Source organism: Protopterus annectens, chromosome 4.part0, assembly GCF_019279795.1.
Source record: "Protopterus annectens isolate FY-2018-M chromosome 4.part0, PAN1.0, whole genome shotgun sequence".
NCBI classification, from domain to species: domain Eukaryota; kingdom Metazoa; phylum Chordata; order Ceratodontiformes; family Protopteridae; genus Protopterus; species Protopterus annectens.
This window is the reverse complement of record NC_056733.1, coordinates 275,275,313-275,295,983: the sequence shown is the minus strand read 5'-3', so window position 1 is coordinate 275,295,983 and position 20,671 is coordinate 275,275,313. Positions and strand designations below refer to the sequence as shown.

Below are 20,671 nucleotides of genomic sequence, written 5' to 3'. Positions count from 1 at the left end.
AGAGCACTCTTGAACCCTGCCTTAAGGGAAATGTTGCACCTCTGCAAATCAAATGGGACAAGACTCACTCACTGTAGGGACCTTAACCTAGCTTAGCCTGCGAAATCAACAGAACATGCTGGAGAGACAGATATGTCTCCCAGAGGTTGCCACTGCTATGGCACAAACTCCCAGTTCATGTGAGACTGAGCTCATTAATAACCCTATTAAAGTATAACATGGACAATTGAATGGAAATTGTAAAATTGCTCATGGGGTTTCACCTATGTCACTCTTAGACAGGGGTACCAGTGCTAATCATGGATTCACAAATATGGACTTCATATCTTGGTCTATAAGGGAACAATGGCACAACTTCACTAGGTTTGTAAATGCCCTAGGGCCATTAGCTTAATAACCTCCTATGGACCTATGAACCTAGGGTCATTATGGTAGCAGCCTCATATTAATATATGAATCTGTGAACTTATGCAGGCCTGTCAACATCTTGTCTCACACACGTCCTGCTGATGTCATGTACTATAAGTTCAACTCCAGCATTGCAAAACTCAGACTTGTGCTGTGGAACTTCTGTTAAGTACTGTGTTCTGTAGTTTGTGTACTTAGGTAGGGGTTCTGTTCTTACTGCAGTCAACTGTGTGTGTGTGTGTGTGTGTGTGTGTGTGTGTGTGTGTGTGTGTGTGTGTGTGTGTGCTCTTGGTTGACATTACAGACAGCTTTTTTACCACAGCATGTAGGGCACTGTTATTACCATATTCTCAACAGACACTACTGATATTATCAACTACATCAGATGTTTGGATATGCAGTCATCCCACCAGGGCATGATCAGGCAGATATCACATCATCCTATACAAGACAGATTACAGTGATATGGCTTTTAATCTATCCAAATACATTATGGCATGGTTTGTAGGCCCTGTGTTATCTTACTGAGAGTGGTTTCTCCAGTTGCTGCATGTGTCTGTTGAGGTACATGCAAAAGAGAGCATTATACTGTATTACTGTTCTGATGAGGTTTGACTACATTGCTGTCATACAGTCCTACGATCTGGATATGATGGGGTGACTTGTGATGTGCACCATAAGTTTGCCCTGGAAAATCATTAAAGAGAGAAGTTAGAAAGTAACGATACACATTGCAGTTTCTGACTTCACAACCCTTACAAGAGCATTCACTATACAGTTGTGAAATTTTGATGCTATCAACTGTTTAACTTTCCAAGGTCGTTATAAGTCAAAGGTACAATGAGCAGTTCAACAACACAAATCAGATATACTAGGCACTAAGGTAGCTATGCACTCTGAACATCAGATGCAGCTTTTGTATCCCTGAATCCAAAAGATAGAAAACATAGATATGGCACAGTTATCATCACTTGTACAGGGTGTTGTGTTGTGGGGTAGGAAGCCTAGGCTGACACAAAAGGTCAGTGAGTGTGTGTAAGAATGGGTAGAATGCAGACATAGGGTAAAACAACAAATGGTTAGTGAGACAAAATGAGTAACTGTTATGTGTGTGTGTGTGTGTGTGTGTGTGTGTGTGTGTGTGTGTGTGTGTGTGTGTGTGTGTGTGTGTGTGTGTGTGTGTGTGTGTGTCTATAGAGGTGCTCCAGGTGAAATTAGTAGCTAAGCTCTGTGCTAACTTTGTCTTGGTATCTCGGACAAGTGTGAGCCATGCACGATAGAGGTGGCAGTTCATCATTGTCATTCTCAACCAGGAGAACTGGCTCTGCCAGGAGTTACACTGGCACCTCCACACCCAAGGTGAGATGCAGTGCTGCTACCTGAACATTACCGATGTCTGCTGGATGAACTCCCTTCATGGGGATGCCCAGGACCATGACCCCATGGCCTGCCATGTCTGGGTGTGGACAGCACACTCAATGATAGAGCAGTGGAAGTACTGCCACTATGGGACCGTGATTGGGCATGGCCACATTTGCTGACAGCAGATGATGTGGCTGACCTATGCCCATGAGGATGCTGATCCTCTCCCAGCAGACATTCCATCACAGAAACTGTTTGTTCCATGACAAACACCCCTCGGTGCATGACAGACACCCGTTATTCCAATGTGTCATTCATCTGATCCAGTCAATCGGCAACATGGTGGAGGCAGACATGCATGTCAGACTGTGCCACATCCACAACCTTGAGTGTTTGTCTGGAGCACCTATGGGAACATGCCTATGCTTCTATGATCCATGACACCCCTAAATATACATTGAGTGGCATGGACAGTGACATCTGCACCAGGTGGAGAGGGACAGCAGGCCCAATCTCAGTATCCCTATTAATTCTCCTGCATGGCACTTCACCCACACTTTGGCTACAGTCAGACTCAATAGGCACTGAAGCTGCAGTAGCCACACTTCCCTGGTCATTGCCCTCATTTTCCACCTGTCTAGCACCTGTGGGGTCAGTGGACTGGGTAGGTGTAAGCCTACTGGCTGTATCTGATGAAAGTGCAGGGGATGGCTGTATAGCAACCTCTGTGTCAGATTCTATCTCTGCAACCACTGACTGTGCCTTAGTTTGGCCAGGTCTATATTAGAACACCGACAAAGCTGTTAAACGAACGGCCTTATCATCGAAAATGCAGATGATAGAACTGAATTTTGTGGGGGGCTGTGCCCCTCACCCCCTGCTAATTATATATACCAACTCTGAGATTGCACTACAGTGAGGAAAGGGCAAATTTTCTGATCTTCACTGTACCACAATCTCGTAAAACACACTTCTGTCACCAGCACTTTCGATTATAAGGCCATTTGATTAATGGCTTAGTCAGTGTTCTAATATAGAACCATTTGGCCACCATCATCATCATCAGAGTCTGGTGATGCACTGACATCAGGTGGCACAGAGCCCACATTTCCACTGTCATGATCACCTGTGATAAAAAGCAAGAAACAAAGGAATATATTAATACCTGCAGTACCATAGTGCAATATACACTAACAAACTAACAGTGCTGACATTATTACAGACAGTACAACGATACACACAACAGCCCTGAGATCAAAATCACACATTACAATATTTCATTAAATTGCTCAGCAATACTGACATAAAAATATTTGGCTTACCATCTGCAGAAGATCTACTGCACTGTACTCCAGACAGTCCTGGAAGAAGTTAAGCAAGAGATAAGGGCACCATATCACAATTAACAGTAACAAAGGGGCTAATACATTTACCCCTTTATATGTGTATTTCGTCTAATGTCAACAAGAACATGACTGACAACTCCAGCCTAAGCCTATAACTGCAGCAATCTTCAATCCCTCCCCCAAAAAAGACGTGACACAGAATTAACTTATTCATTTCAATTGTTTTACTATACAACAGCATTTAACTGTTCAGATAATAAAGCCTACCTGGAAGCTCCTCCTGTGATGTGCTTGCTGTCTTGGAGCATGTTGCATCCACATCCAGTACATGCTGTACTGCACTCTCTTGGGTGCTGTCTAGATCTCTAATATTGACCAGGAACTATTCATTGGGGGTTTAGTTTCATAGTTTCATAGTTTAGTACTAGGCTATCTGCCCTGGGGCATTTGTAAGCCTAGCCATAGTGATGTGGCTTTCGCCACCCCATGAAATGGTACAAAAATGCACAGAATAGATTTAGAATACTGTGCCTCTGTCTAGTAGTGACACAGTGAAGGTCCCCTTACATAATAGAATTAGTTTACAGTGCCCCTGTCTAGTAGTGACACAGATGTAACCCCTGGGGTAAACTTACGATCTCCCATCCACTCATCAAGATTTCTCTTGAAGAGAGTCAGTGAGGGGCTCTGCCTAACATGAACTGGGATCTTGTTCCAGAGCATGGGAAGCCTCTGGGTTATGAATCTATCCCTCCAGCATGTTCATAGGTTCATAGGTTCATACTAGGCTATCTGCCCGAGGGCATTATAAGCCTAGCCATAGTTTTTGTTTGGCGCCACCCCTTTAGTATGAACTATACCATTTATTATTTTTTTTGCTCCTGCAGAAGCAGTGACACTGAGAGGTAATCTGGATATATATATCGATCTCCCATCCATTGGTCAAGATTTCTCTTGAACAAGGCCAGCGAGGTGCTCTGCCTCACATATACCGGGATTTTATTCCTGTCCTATTCATACTTGTGCCGAGGTTTAATTCTTTAGCTCTCGTGGTTCTGATGGATTTGGATTTTTTGAGGTGGAACATGTCCATCAGTTCCTGATTGGACATGGCCTTGTACGTCAGGCAGAGATCACCTCTGAGCAGGCAATATGCTACTGAATAGAGATGGTGTTTCTTTAGTCTGGCAGAATAAGACATATGTTGGAGACCCTTGATCCTCTTGGTGAGGTACTTTTGTGGTCTCTCCAGCTGTTGCAAATGCCGGGTGAGGTACATACCAAATGGGGCATTGTACTCAATCATGGGTCTGATGAGGGCGGAGTATAGGGGTACAATGACATCCTTGGATCTGGATGTGAATCCCTTCATGATAAGGTGTGCAAGGTAGAATGTTTTTCAAACCACTTTGGCAACATGGGTGTCAAATGAGAGGTCGCTGTTGACTTGGGTCCCTAGGTCTCTGATTACTTTTTCCATACTCAGTGGGTTGCTGTCTATGTGATAATTTGTGGGTACTTTGTTTTTCCCAAAGGGGATGACTATACATTTTTTGGCATTTAGTTTAAGGCCATGACTCTGACACCAGTTGTCCGTTTCTGTGAGGCCTTTTTGTAGGATGTATGTGTCCACTGGTGTATCGACTATGGTGCCTAGTTTGCAGTCATCTGCGAACTTTGTCAGCCACAACCCTCCCATGTTTGCTTTAACATCTGAGAAATAAATGCCGAACAAGAGGGGTCCCAGGACAGATCCCTGTGGGACACCACTTGTGACTGGCTTTGAGTCTGACATTGCTCCAGCAATTTTAACTTTATATGGGTTTAGCCAGTTTGCAACCCATCTAGTGACATAAGGGTTTACATTTAAGCTGTTGAGCTTATCTATGATGCCTGAGTGGGATATTGTGTTGAAGGCCTTAGCCAAGTCCAGGTAGGCTGTATGGACTGCTTTGCCCTCATTGATGGCTCTAGTGACTGTTTTGAAAATGTCAACCAGGTTCAAAAGGCAGGATCTGCCCTTTACAAAGCCGAACTGGGTGGGGTCAAGTGTCTGTAGGTCCCCAATGTCTCTGTTTATGAGTTCCATAATGATTCTTTCCATAGCTTTGCAGACCAGGCTGGTTAAGCTTATGGGGCGGTAGTTCCCAGGGTCTGTAGAGGTACCCCCTTTGTAGAGTGGGACCACTGTTGCTGTACGCCAGTGTTCAGGTACATATCCTGTAGTAAGGCTAAGGTTAAATAGCATTTTTATGTGTGGGTTTAGCTCCTCTTGGAGTTCACGTAGCACGCAACCCGGGATACCGTCAGGTCCCATTGATGCTGTGTTTTTAGCTTTGTTGAGAGCGGCTCTCACTTGGAGATCTGAGATGACAGGGAGATTACATTCAGCTGGGATAAGTATTTCTTCTTTTGGGGGTGAGGGAGGGGAGAAATTTGCACTGAACCTGTCAGCCAGAATGTTGGCAATATCTGTGGGTTCAGTGTATTTTTTGTTGTTGTGAACTAACTCTGAGCATATCTGAGGGTTTCTGCTCATGTTTCTAACATAGCTGAAGAAGGCTTTGTGGTTATCTTTAGTGTCCTTAGCGATTTTTCTCTCAAAGTTGGCCTTGGATGTTTTTATGAGAGAACGTAGTTTTCTGCTAGTGTTGACCAGAGATGTCTTCTCTTTATGGGATTTTGCTCTGTCGTGCCATAGCTTCCTTCTTTTGTTATACAATTTGTTAATGGCTGAGGTCCACCAGACAGGACGCTTGCCTTTGATGGAGAGGGACTTGGATTTATTTGGGATTGCATGATCCATGCATTCTTGGAAATGTCCATAGAAAGCATTTGTGAAGGATTCGGCATTGTGGGATGTGGTATCCACTGGCCCAGTGGGCTTAAAGGATACCATCTCAGTCTTAAGAAGAGTGAAGTCTGCTTTTGAGAAGATTTTCACTGTGGTCTTTTGTGCTGGGGTTGGAGGTGGGATATGTATATCCATGGTGATTAGTTTGTGGTCAGATCTCACTAGTGAGGGGTATACCTCCAGTGTGGAGCATTTTGCCCCCATGTTTGTGATGATCAGGTCTAGTATATTATCTCCCCTAGTGGGAGAGGTGACTAGTTGTTCCAGTGCATTTGAATTTATGAATTCCAGGAACCTTTGGGCTAGGGTGTTAGGGCTAGAATAATGTACCCAATCTATGTTTGGGTAGTTGAAGTCTCCCAGTATGATGGTATTCTGTGATACATTCATATCCTCCAATGTCTTCAGGAAGGCTGAGTGGGGTTCCTGAGATTGAGAGGGTGGTCTGTAACATGCTACCAGTTGTATAGCAGTTTTGCCTATGGTTAGTTGCACCTGTATGGTCTCCGATGCTTCATGTGTTGCTACTAACCTGGGGGTGTGGGTGTCCTTGATGGTTAGTGGGGATTCCCTAGCAGATCCTCCCCCAGTAGCCATTTGGTCATGACCCACTGCAACTGCTCACCTGTGTGCAATATTGATCATGTCAGTGGCCTTGTGGCACACCTGTTCTTATGTTCTGCCATGGCAATCAATGGCATTTACATCTTGGACAATTCACTGCCTTATTTGCAGCCATCGTGCCATATCTCCCTGTCACCTTTTAAGGAGAAATGCACCATGTTACTGAAACCCATCCATAATTATTTGATTTTCCCTATTGGTGAAAGGGGTCTACATAAATTGACATGCCTGAGTGACATACTTGTAGGTGACCTAAAAGACAGCAGAAATATAATACACATAAGTATCACATAACTACAAAATAACTGTTTCCAGATAAAACAGAAAAGGTAACCAGTCAGTATTACCCACTGCAGAAACACAAAACAGTCTACAGATGTGAAAAACTAATAGACAGGATGCAAAACAAAGAGAGTAACAAGAGCAACATATCCTTGCTTGCGCTATAACAGTAACTCACCTTTGCCCTCCCAAAAGAACAATCCAATCTTGTTTGTACCATAACAGTAACTCATCTTTGCTCCCCCACAACAGAACAGGCAAATGACTCATTTTGCTAACAAAACATTTTTGAAATGCTAAAAGTGCTATCAAAAGACATGTCCCCAACACATCTGTACATATTTATCACACAGAATTCCATTTTCATGTATTGCCAATTATGTGTACCTCTGAAATGGCTTGACAAACATGCCCTTGCCATCAGTACACTTCTAACTAATGCACACAGATAAAAGTGTAAAAACCTTCACTTCACATTATTTTTAAATACATTCCAGCATATGAAGTATGTAAGTGACAAAATGGGAGCATACTGCTGAAGTTCAGTACTCATCTGTACAGAAATATCCTAAAAAAATTTGTTTTTGCAGCCTTCTAAACATATACAACTCTCCTCACCATCAGTTTGGCTAGCTACACATTTGCCTTTTTATAATGGTGTAGATTATTAATGGATTGCATCTGCCTTTGTCTGTGTTGCACAGATGCAAATTACAGCATAAGCAGCTGAAATGCATGCCAATCAACTAATCCAACACGGTGGAGCTATTCAGCAAGCTATGAAGCATCCATGTAGATTCTATGCTGGTTTTTCCTGCAGATGTCATCACTTTTGGAGTACAGACATGGAAAGTCTACACAGACATAATGTTAGGAGCTGCTGCTGCTTTAATCCATTTGGATGTGCTAGATGCTGAAGCCAATGCTGCTGCTGCCAATAGGCTTAGGCCAAGAAGGAGAAGAGTTTTCAGGCCACCTTTAACTTATTACAACCTACATGATGTAGAAAGTGTAGAGCACTACAGGGTGGATAGAGATACACTACAGGAACTCTGCATCCTTTGCTGCCCTCAACTCAGAGCCAGGGCCAACTGAGAGGAACCAATCTCAGTGGAAACTAAGGTATGTGTAGCCCTTAGAATCTTAGCTACAAGTACCTTTCAGAGACCAACTGGAGACATAATAGGGATGCCACAGGCATCAGCATCCAGGATCCTCCACCAATTCTTGGATGCTATGCTCCAGCATGCCAGTGAGCACACGTATTTTCCCTGCAGCACTGAGGAGAGGACCAAAAATATGCGACAGTTCTACTAGGTAGTGCACTATCCTGAAGTACTGGGTACCATATATTGCAATCATGTAGTCATTAAGGCACCACCTGCAGAACAGGATAGGCTATACATTAACAGAAAGGGCTACCACTCTATCAACTGCCTAGTCATGTGTAATGTCAAGGGAATCATCTTGAATATGTGTGCTGGCAACCATGGCAGTTATCATGACTCACATATCTGGCACACCTCCCAACTGTACCAGATGTTTGCTGGGGGGTATCCCCACAGGATAATTTCCTGGGGGTTGCAGGCTATGCACTGGAACCATGGCTGATGACACCCATCAGAAATGCACACACACCCACAGAAGAATGCCATAATGAGGCACGCGCTCAAACTATAAATGTCATAGAGCATGTGTTTGGGCTGCTGAAGTCACAGTTCCAGTGTCTAGTTACATCTGGGGTAGCCCTGCAGTACAACCCATGGACATGTACAGAAATCTTTACAGTATCTGCAATGCTACACAACATAATTCTGAGGAAACCACTGCAGCAGGATCAGCAAGGGGAAGAGGCACACATCCCACCACCAATGCCAAAATCACCACACTCACAGGCAGATGAGGAGTCAGAGGGGGAACCACCAGCTGCTGTGGGTGTAGGCAGACATAGGAGTGCTCAGTATGCCCTTGCATTGGCTAAGAGACAATGCATAGCATATTCACTCACCACCTAGGGGCCTAAAACCTTCCTCCTACTCACACATATATGTTAACATTGATGCCAAGCAACTCTCACAACCTTTACCTCCCTATGTATTGTCTGGGTACTGCTTGCATCAGGCAGTGTCAGCCCTGAAGTAACACTTTGGCAACTGTTGCATTTACAAGGTAAGTCCTGAACCTGGAGTGTATTGTTTAATAATATTATGGCATATCCTTGAATTTCATCATTTGGTACAGTAAGTAAGTAAAAGGTGGGAGATCTGTACATACATTACCTTACCACGTGACAGCAGAGATTTATTTGACTTATATGTGTCCATTAGTAAGTAGAAGGCCTCGTGGAACAAAGATTCATACAGTTATACCTCTTAAAAGTACTGATGATCACTACATGCTCTCAATTTAGTACCACATGTTTGTACTGGAAAATCATTAAAGAGAGAAGTTAGAAAGTAATGATGCACATTGCAGTTACTAACTTCACAACCCTCACAAGATCAAATGACATGCAAAACAAGGACAGTAACAAGAACAGCATATCCTTGTTTGTGCCATAGCAGTAACTTATCTTTGCTCCCCACAAAAGAATAGTTCATTCTTGTTTGTGCCATCACCTGTGCTTGCCCCAGAAGAACTTGCTTGTTTGTGCCATATCAGTAACTCAGCTTTATTCCCCCAAAAAAGAACAGTGTACTTTGTATGAGCCATAACAGTAACTCATTTTTGCCCCCCCCCAAACAAAAATAGCATTCTATGCTTGTTTGTGCCATCCAACTTGCCCTTCAGTTGTTGGTAACTACACATCATATTATTCCCAGTTAATATCCTCACACATTTTAAGGCCAATGATATAGAATGGCTTACACACTGCACTTGTCAGAGTACTGGTCAGATAACTGATGAATGACCAAAAACCACTGAAAGGTAAGACAGAACTGTACATTTGCAAGCAATAATCATAACAGATTGTGTGATCACTAAGTTCACTATGTCCAAATATAATAAATGTACAAATAACAGTTTATGGTTTGATATCAGTGTACACTCTGTTGCATCTGGTTGTGTGAAGAATGACTTCAGTTCTTTGCTGCAAAGTTGCTTATTTGACAAACAGGGATAAGGTGCCCATCCTGTATTCTAAAGGTACATTGGAGTGAGAGTTGAAATCCAGACCTATGTAGAAATATCTCACGTGTACTAACATTTTCTACTGTGTATGTCATAGACTGGTTTTCTTTATTTCAAGTATTTCTCTCTTTTTTAACTGGATAAGTAGACCACCCAGAAAGTAAACAGCCAAAAATAGAAAGTGGATACATTCTATCAATGTTATTGCCTGTAGCAGCCGGTATAATTGTAGGGCTGGAATACAGATAGTTCTGGGTTCTACTATAGTGTGCACAACCTTTGTTTTACTGTTGTGACATTGCAGTTTATAGCAATGAACTGAAACATGAGCTGTTGCTATTTCAACTTACTTGTGGTAACAGGTGTTAGTGCAGGACTGTCATGTACATGGTCCTGTGGCCAAATACAGCATATTACATACACATTTACTGTTGTTCCCCTTCCCATTATAATCACTCTCACTTATAACACTTGACATAATGTGTCTGATAGTAATTATATATATGATGGCTGAGCCACTAATATTGTGTCAGTTATTTTTTATTTATTTATCTGTGTATTATCACATTTATTATCAAATGTATGACTGTGGGTATACTGTATACTGTATTCCTGTAAGTATATTTCTGTTGCTGGACTGCCATGACCTTCACATTTGTCAAATACACATACACAACTGCCTGTACATCAAATAACCTTGAAATTGCATTGCTTGCCACTGTTGCACACCAGTTACCATTGTGCACCATGTTTGCATGATAGTGCACAGTGAGTTACAATTTCAAACACTGTGCACACTCCCAGTAAATGCCATAACTGGAACTGGTGGGAAACAATCATTCTCCATTGCTCTTGATCCATGATGGACATGGCAAGTGTTCGTAGTGATGGTGTGAGATTTAGGGGTCAGAGATGGAGTGTCTAAGAGTCCAAGATTTTTGTTGGACTCCTAGTGAAACACCACAGTGCCAGGTTGCTGCAGGGGGACTATTCTGTGTCCTAGTATAAGCCAGAGGCTTGGGATAGTTTGTATTAGTAAAAACAGAGGTCCACAAAGGCTAAGTGTATAATCCAATTTAATTAAGAAACAAAAACTGGTAAGCACTTCTTTAGGTCTGAAGAAGCGGGTCTGCCATGAAAGCACTTACCAGTTTTTGTTTCTTAATTAAATTGGATTATACACTAAGCCTTGATGGATGTCTGTTTTTCTTATCTATATTTCTGGACTTTGTCCCGGTCCTTTTGCATTCTTGGATTCCTCTGAATACTTTGGATTGGGCTTTGACCAGTGCCAGCAGTATCCATCACACTGGTGACCAATTTAGGCACCACTTTAGTGACCTATGTCAGGGGAAGAGGGGTACTCTCTATGCTTGGATCAAGGATGTATAAATATCAACTATAGAGAGTACTTGTAGGGCTTAAAAGCTGAATATAGGCAAGACTGATATTCATAATGGCATTCTGTTCTGTTCTGTTTTTCCACAGCTGACATGGAGAGGGAGTGCAATGTTAAGACCCATGCCACTAGATTGGTGAGGATGAGGGAGGCATTTGGTATGTATGCAGCAGAAGAGTAGTATTATTGTAGCATTAAAAGTTAAAGATAGCTTTTTTGGTATTTTATACAGCTGCATCAAATTGAGCATGCAGATTTCAACTGTAAAAGCAAGTATGCATGCATTAGTCCATACACAAACAAAGATTACAATATTAGACTTTAGTAAGAGGTAGTGGGTTCAGATACCACACTTCCCAACTATACAATAACTGTTAATTCTTCAATTATGTGTAACTTAAAGGTTTCAAGTAAAAGTTCTATTCCAGTGGCACACATTCCCTGCTGTAAACTGTAATCTGGATAACTGGCACATGCATATGTGCACTATATGCAAATATAGAGGAGTACTTGCTGCAATCTGTAGTATAGTGTACATTTGTTAGGAGCTACTAGTCTTAAAAGTAATATGTTATCTGTTGGGGGTGGTAGTCTTAAGAGTAAAGGCTAAGATAATAGAGTCAAATAATTGTATTAATGCATTGTATGTTACATATGAAGGTACTAATCATATCTCTTTTTTCTCTCGCTCCAACCCTTATATCTTTTTTTTTGTTTTATTTTATTATGCGTTGTCCAAATATGTCTATGTCATCATGTGTACCACATAATGAAATGCTCCACAGCACAGCAGGGTAGGCCTGCCCTACAGGATCCACCTTTCCTCAGTCCACTGGTCCCAGCACCATTGCCAAGCATGTCTGGGAGCTGACCTGGCAGCACCTCCTCTGCTGCACCTGCACTACCTGCCCCCTCATGTAGTTCTGCCCTGGAGGATAGGCTAGTGGTTCCATCTAAGAGCAGTGGCAGGGGTGATGAGTTTATCACCCACACTGAACTGCCAGGGATGATGCATAAGGTTGTGCATTGCACTGTTAGTGCATGCCTACGCTGGATTGAGTTTTTTTTTCTCCTCTCATTTTACATAGGACCAGGAGGAGGAGAAGGAGCCATCAAAAGTGCCAGCCAGTGGTGGAGTGAGGTGATAGTGGTGGCAGTCCTGTGGGTGACGAGTTGATTGTCACTGTCAACCAGCTTGACGTCGATGGGTCCTGGATGTCCCCACCCTGACCCCATTCATGGTGCCCACCAACCTCTTGTGTCCATCACCATCCCTGTGTTTTGTCTTGTTTGTCTTATCTGTCTGCAATTGCTTCCTTACCTACCCAACTTACCAGACACAGTCATACCTATGTCCCTTCCACAACATTCTTGTCTCCAAAAAAAAAAAAAAAAAATTGTCCCACACATAGCTCTCCATTTTGCATACGTCTTCTTAACACACTTGATTCGGTCTAATTGTCTATATAACATGATTGTGTTGTAGTCTCCCCTCTCTGGAGCTGACAGTCCAAATTCAACTACTATTCTGTATATATTATCAGTTTTTACTGTTGAAGAAATGGATAGCTATGGTTCTTTCCTACCTCCCTTCTGCACATTCCTGTATTACTTTCCATTTGTTCTTCCTCCTGCTTGCTCCCCATTTCACAACTGTCCTGTCTTCCCCATGTCTTTTCTTTAATGCATTATTGCACAATGGTGCGCATCACCCACCAACACGCAGCAACAGTAATACAAAAGTACTTAAAAGTGTTATTCAGTTGTAGTTGAACTCAGTACCATGGGGCCCCAAAAAGAATGTATCACTTCATTAACACCTGCTGCCACATTGTCAGTTAAGTGGCGTGTGTATTCCAGAGACTCAGTACTGTCATATTTTAGCAATGCTGCCACTGGAAGATCTACATGACTTTCCCTTATGTATTTGTCATTCTTAAGGTCTCCCTTTTGCCTGTCACATGAACAAGATGAGGATAGTCAAATGTTTCATTCATTCCTCCTTTGCACATGATTGTCCTAAGCACTGCATTGCACAAACAATGGCCAAAAAATAACAAAATAATAATAAACACTGATAGAGAAAACACAATTTGCATACAAATGAAAAGAAGGTTGGATGTTAATGGAATAGAACATATGAATTGTGCACTGCTTACTTGCATTTCCAACCATGACAGACGTACACGTAACACTTTGTAAGTGTAAACTGACACACCCACCTGATGTAAGCATTCACAGTTGCCATCTATACACTGAGGGAGTGTCTGCATGATGTTTACATTTGCTACACAGAGCCAAGGATTAGGGGTTCAGCAATTCTAATGAGTTCAGACCTCATTTGCATCTTCACTGTGCTGGCAACCCTGTATCTACACCAGAAGGCAACAGTGTAGCTAGGGAAACTGAAAGGAAGCAGAATTGTTTATGTGTTGAACACAGGAATACTGATTATTTTAGATGATATGCTTGCATTTCATCAGCTACATATTGCATATGTTGACATGTAACTATTAAAAGTCAGTTTAATGTTTTTTATAATTATTTTGATTAGCACACACTTTTGCACTTTCATAGGTTCATAGGTGTTTACTAGACCTTTTTAAGCCTAGCCACGAATCCCAAATCTCTGACAAGTTCTGATACCCTTGATAAGTGTAAGCAGGGGTTTAGGATAGGAATCATTTAAAGGTTACCTGTGTTCATTAGAGACATAGGTGCCAAACCAGGGATGAATTTCTGGTTTCCTATCCAATTGTCTAAGCTGCACTTGAATTGGGTTAGGGAGGAACTCAGCTTCACATGGATGGGGAACCTGTTCCATAGATGCAGTAGTCTCTGGGATAGATTCCTATCTCTCCAGCAGGACCTATTTATATCACAGGAAAGGTTTAAGTCTTTAGAACAGGTAATTCTGGTGCTGTTTATTTTGTAGATATGCAGGAGGTTCATCAGAGTGGGGTCTAACAATGCCCTATATGCCAGGTGTAGAGCTCCCCTCAAAAGCCCGTAGGAGACAGAATACAAGGATAGGGCCTTGAGGTGGTCTGCATAGGACATTTTACTTACACCCCCTCTGTGGGCATTCCTATTGTTGGATATGGCTGGTTAGGTACATACTAAAGGGGGCACTGTACTCAATGATAAGTCTGATGAATGCAGAATACAGTGGAACAATGACTTCCTTGGACTTAGATGCCATACCTTTATTTATAAGCTGTGCATTATAGAATTATTTCCTCACCATTGTAGACACATGATGGTCAAAGGCTAGATTACTATCTATGTGTGTTTCTAAGTCCCTGACTACTGGGTCAACTCTAAGAGGTGTGTTGTCAATATGATAGTTACCAGGGATGGATAACTTCCCAAAGAATACCATTATGCATTTCTTGGCATTTATTTTTAGTCCATAGCTCTGACACCAGTTGTTTGTCTGTGTCAGCCCCTCTGGGAGAACATTTGTGTCAATGTGAGATTCAATGACAGCTCCTAATTTGCAATCATCTGCAAATTTAGTCAGCCAGAGATGACTGACATTGGCCTTGACTTCTGAGAAGTAAATGCTGAAAAGGAACAGTCCAAGGACTGATCCCTGGGACTCCACTTGTGACTGGCCTCTTTGTAGAGGTGGACTCCCAAACTCTAACTTCCTGGGTCCTGTCTGTGAGCTAATTGACTTTCCACCATGTGACATATGGGTTTATACCTAACCTCTTGAGTTTGTCAACAATGCCCGAGTGGGGTATTGTGCCAAGGTAGGCAGTGTGAACAATTTTGCCCTCATCCATTGCTTTGGTGATCTTCTCCAAAAAGTCCACCAGGTTGAATAGGCATGATCTGCCCTTGACGAAACCAGACTGGGTTGGGTCCAGTGTCTGGAGGTTTACTATATCTCTGTTGATCATCTCCATGATGATTCTTTCCATGGCTTTACATATAGGACTAGTGAAACTTATGGGTCTGTAGTTTCCAGGGTCTGTAGATGGTCTACCTTTGTGCAGAGGGATAACTGTTGCCTTTCTTCATTCATGAGGCATGAAACCTGCTTGGAAGCAACAGTTAAACAGTAATTCCAGAGGCCCTGATAGGTCATGTTTCATCCTATTTAGACATTATCCTGGGATATTGTCTGGGCCCACTGATGCAGTGTTCTTGGTCTTAGAGAGAGCATTAAGGACCTGTTCCCTAGTGATAGTAGGGGGAGTTATATTTGATGATATTTCCTGCGATAAGGTTGAGGGAATTTATCAGCCAGGAGATTTGCTATGTTTTCTGGCTCAGTATAGGTGGATCCATTTACAGTGAGCTCTGCACACAATTGTGTATTACCTTTGAGGTTGCAGACATAGCTAAAGAATACTTTGTGATTGTCCTTGGCCTGGGAGGCCAGGCTTACCTCAAATTTGGCTTTGGTAGACTTTATTTGTCCTCTGAGTTGTTTGTTTAGTTTGATGAGAGTGCTTTTATCCTGCTGAGTGCCGCACCTCCTAATTTTTGCCATGATTTTCTTCCTCCTGTTATACAGCCTATTGGTTCATCTGTCTGCATTACTTACAAGTGTACTGTTCATTTGGGGGTGGGGGAGCAAAGCTGCATTTGTGTTATTGCACAAAAAAGGATTTATGTTGCTATTGTTACTCTCCTCTTATGCAGCCTACTGTCAAATCTTAAGGTCAGTTTTCTACAAATCTCACTCATTTTGCTTTTTATTCTGTCCATGTAGACTCCTTTCCATGCCTGTATTCCAAAAGTTTGGGAATTCACAGGGAACACCAGCATGGAGTCTACATGGTTCCTTTATAGCTTGTTGAACAGCTCCAACATGTTGCCTTGGTTGATTAGCATGCAATTCAGCAACTTATACAGCAATTAGCATGCCATGGTGTTTACCTTGTTTGTGCAGGGGTGCATGCTGCTACATGGCACTTAGTGAATTTAAAAGATTCTTCACCCATGTGCGCATTGCCCCACAATGAGCACACAGTGGAAAACTACTGTGTAGGCTGTATTGAATTGCACAGATCATGTTTCCTTTATCTGTACTTTATTCCTAAGCACTGGACATTTTTCTACATTGGCTGCAATTAATGTATGTGTTACTGCTCGTTTAATGCATTTTAATGAACACTGTGTTCTCATTTATGTTTGACTGAGGAGTTTTGCAAGTAAGCTCTAACAGAGGAATCAAAAATGACCCATTTCCTAGAAAATAGGACTGGTTCACTTTAGTTTTCTTTCCTGTATTATACAATCTGTGATTTTCTCTGTAGAAAAAAATCAAGACCTTAATTTCATTGTTATCTTTATGTGATAACTGTTACACAGTAAAATAGAAAACTACAGGTGCATAATCTGATTCTGACATCAGTATCTGACTCAAAACAAGATCCTAACATCTGAGAAAAAATATTCTAGAGAATCTCAGCCATACTCGTGAGTTTTTGTTCTTCTAGACATTCAACACAGTGTGCATATTCAAAAAGTCCTTTAACATTTTTTTTTACATTTGAAAAAACAAGAAGCAAAAATTCACACCAAACAGGAACTCCAGTAACACCAACGAATAAGTATCCAAAAACACTGACTGAGGTATGGCTCCAGTTCAAGGAAAAAGGTAAAAAAGCAATAAAAAATTCTTCTGTAGCAGTACTGGTTTATTACAAAGAGACACAAGCGCTTTCACCAATGCTTCATCAGGTGTACTCAATCAGATAATAACCACACCTTATATAGTAAAAACTATTGACATCACTTGGGCATGCAGTATAGTATTTAAAAAGACACACATATAAAAACACTTTTTAAAAACATATCAATATACAAAAAGTGTATAGTATAAACTATAAATACATATGTATGTTCACAAAAATATTGTAAGATACATAAAATAAAAATAATAATAATAAAAACATTTCATCTCTTCAGACCCCTTTTTAAAAGAACTGGTCTGATAGGTAAACTTTCATTTAACCCATGTCCAAAATTGGCCCTTAGCATAACAATCCATCTAGCCTCTATCTCCTCAGTTCTTAATCTAACATCACCCCCTCTGATATTCTCAGATGTTGTGGAAAGAACCTGAAATTTAAAAGTGTGATTGTTGCCTGTTCTACTGACATGTTTGGTTAGGGCATTAAAAATAGTACCCTTTTTAATATGATAGACATGCTCTTTTATCCTTTCCCTCAGGGCTCGGTCAGTCTTACCTACATAGAAACAACTGTAGGTTTCACAGACTGCCAGGTATACCACGTGCATAGTACTGCAGGTGGACAATACTCTGATATCAAATGTTCTACCTGTATCGGGATGTTTAAAAAACTTGCTTTCATTTATATAAACACATTGAGCACATTTGCCACAGGGCTCTGTGCCATTCTTATCATTCTTTGTAGAACTGGACCTGGGGGTGCATAATCTCCTGTTCAAATTTCTATAATTCCTAAATGTAAATTGTGGTCTCAAGCCTACTACCTCTGCTATTTCAGGGTCTGATGTTAAAATATTCCAATGCTTATAAAATATTTCAATATACATACTAACATTTTTGGAATAAGGAATGCTAATTCTTAATTGAGTGTCATATTTCCTAGGACTTCTGACATACCCTTCCGAAAAATAAGGTCTGGCTTTGGTATATCTAAACTGTCTAATTTTATTCTCATTCCTAGCCACCATTTCTTCACTATAACCTCTCTGCGACAGTTCTAAACTTGTAGCACTCATTCTCATCTCATATTCTTCTGTGTTAGCACTCAGTCTGGACGCTCTTAAAAACTGATTTTGTACAACATTATTAAATATATAGTTAGGGTGCATACTGTCCCTAGAGAGTAAACCATTCACCCAGCAGTCTTTCCGATACATTTTACTAGTAATTCTCTTTTCTGAGTCTCTAAATACGAACACATCTAAAAAACTAATCTTTGAATCTGAATATTCAATGGTAAATTTCAAAAATTGAGTCGAATTGTTGATAAAGTTTAGAAATTCTAATAAACATAATGTTGTGCCTCTCCATAAAATAAAGCAATCATCCACAAACCTCCTATAGAAATATATATAATTTCTATAGGGCCCATCCAATATATATTTCATCTCCCATGTCACCATCACAGCATTGGCATAACTGTTGGAGCAAGAGCTCCCCATGGCTACACCATTTTTCTGCCAATACACTTGGTCTTGAAACACAAACAAGTTATTGCACAAAACTAACCTCATCAACTCCAACAGTAACGATTTCTCATCACCATTGTAAGTTCCTTTTTTCACTATAAACTCTTCTAGAAAATCAATACCTATAGTATTTGGAATGACCGTGAATAATGACACGACATCAAGTATGACCAACAATAGACCATCACATATGGATAGTGAGTTAATACTCTCATATAGGTCATGCAAAAAATGTTCAGTGTCTCTTAAAACATGTACAGATGAGTCAACAATAGGTCTCAGTTTCTTCTCTAAGTATATAGAAATACTCTCAGTGCACCAACCTCTCCCTGAAACTATTGGCCTCATAGGTGGTGCCTTTATGTTTTTATGTAGCTTGGGAAGCCCTTGTATAACAGGTAAAACAGGTTTGTTCACTAGAAAATATTTAACTAATTCTTTGTCAATAAGGTCTATTCTTTCCAAGTACTTAATATGTTCTGAAACTGAAGTGATAACAAAGCCCACATGCATTGAATCAACCTTAACATAATATTCTCCATCACATAACATATCATGCATTAATGAAAAATATTGATTTCTATCTAAAACTACTATCCTGCCTCCCTTGTCGGCAGGTCTAATGGCAATGTTTACATTGTTTTCTAAATTCCTTAAAGCCTGAAATTCACTTGCACTTAAGTTATTTCTAGCAGCATTATAACTGTTGTGATTATAGTAAACATTGTATACATCAGTAATGCAAACTTGTTCAAAGGCATTAACTAAAGAATTAAGCTTAGGAACAAAGGTGCTCGGTTTCTTAAACACAAATTCACTGTCATGTGCATCAGTTTTAAACATATGTCTTAATGTTAAATTCCTTGTGAACTTCTTTATATCAAAAACAATATCAGTCAATGACATATTTCTAGATGGTATAAAGGACAAGCCTTTCATTAAAACATGCATTTCTTCTTGAGACAATATATGCTTGCAAAAATTAAATACTAAAGTCTTACTTTCGAGAAGGTTTTCTTCACATTCTGCAGACTGTTTGTGTCTTCTTGCAGTTTCCTTTTGTAACGAGTTGTACTCCTTCCTCTGCCCATGTGCTGTTCTCGACCCACATATGTCCCTTGCCGAGTTGTGGAATTGTCCCTCACAGGCAAAGGAAAATTTAGGCCAAAACAAACATCTTCTTTGGTGGAGTTTGCTTTCTTTACTTGATTTTCTTCTAATGACTGTAAAATAGAAAACTACAGGTGCATAACCTGATTCTGACATCAGTATCTGACTCAAAACAAGATCCTAACATCTGATAAAAAATATTCTAGAGAATCTCAGCCATACTTGTGAGTTTTTGTTCTTCCAGACGTTCAACACAGTGTGCATATTCAAAAAGTCCTTTAACATTTTTTACATTTATTGAAGCAGCTGTTCTCCAAAAGCAGAGGTTCCTGTCATTCTTTTATTAAATATAACATTAACATCTCCTGCAATAATTATACTATATCTTGTAGTTTCAGAAGGCTTTGTTGGAGATTTGAAATTTTAAGTAATTTATTTTTAATTAGCAGAACATGCCCTAACTTTTTCTCAAAAATGCAATGTACTGTAAACTCATTATTTGGAAAATTCATTGTTATTTCACAAGATGTGTAGAATTTATAAAAATTGTTCAAATTAGGCCTTATTATTCATAACATTTCTGATTGCCTTGTGTTAGTAGAGCATGTAAACAAATGATATCAAATAAAAGCTAGTGTAACTATTTAGAGTCCTTCTCTTGACAGTGTAGTTCAAGCTATTCGTGTTTAAATATTTAGAAAGTAAATGTGTAAACCATGAATACTCAGTGAAAAACACAGATTGCTAAAATGCAATGTTGTTGTTCCTAAAATGACTTAAAAGAACCTTCCTCGTCCAAAAACAAAAACAGGTAAGCCATGGATTTAAAAAAGCAACTAAACCCACACTGCCCAAATAAATTTCAAAGAGTTTAACGACCAGCGAAATACATAAAACCCTGTGGACTGAAAAGGAAAAAAAGTCAGATTACATTTGTAGTACATATTAATCAAAAAGAATGATAATCTTTAC

At 40.5% G+C, this 20,671-nt stretch overlaps 1 long non-coding RNA gene across 1 annotated transcript; it reads right to left on the bottom strand.

Annotated features, from left to right (window-relative positions):
• Positions 1-727: 727 nt before the first annotated feature.
• Positions 728-19,774, bottom strand: LOC122800121. The gene is made up of 3 exons (XR_006364533.1): positions 19,591-19,774; positions 16,660-16,662; positions 728-741 (listed from the first exon to the last, which is right to left on the bottom strand). It is a non-coding gene; the product is annotated as an uncharacterized LOC122800121 (long non-coding RNA).
• Between the last annotated feature and the right edge of the window lie 897 nt (positions 19,775-20,671).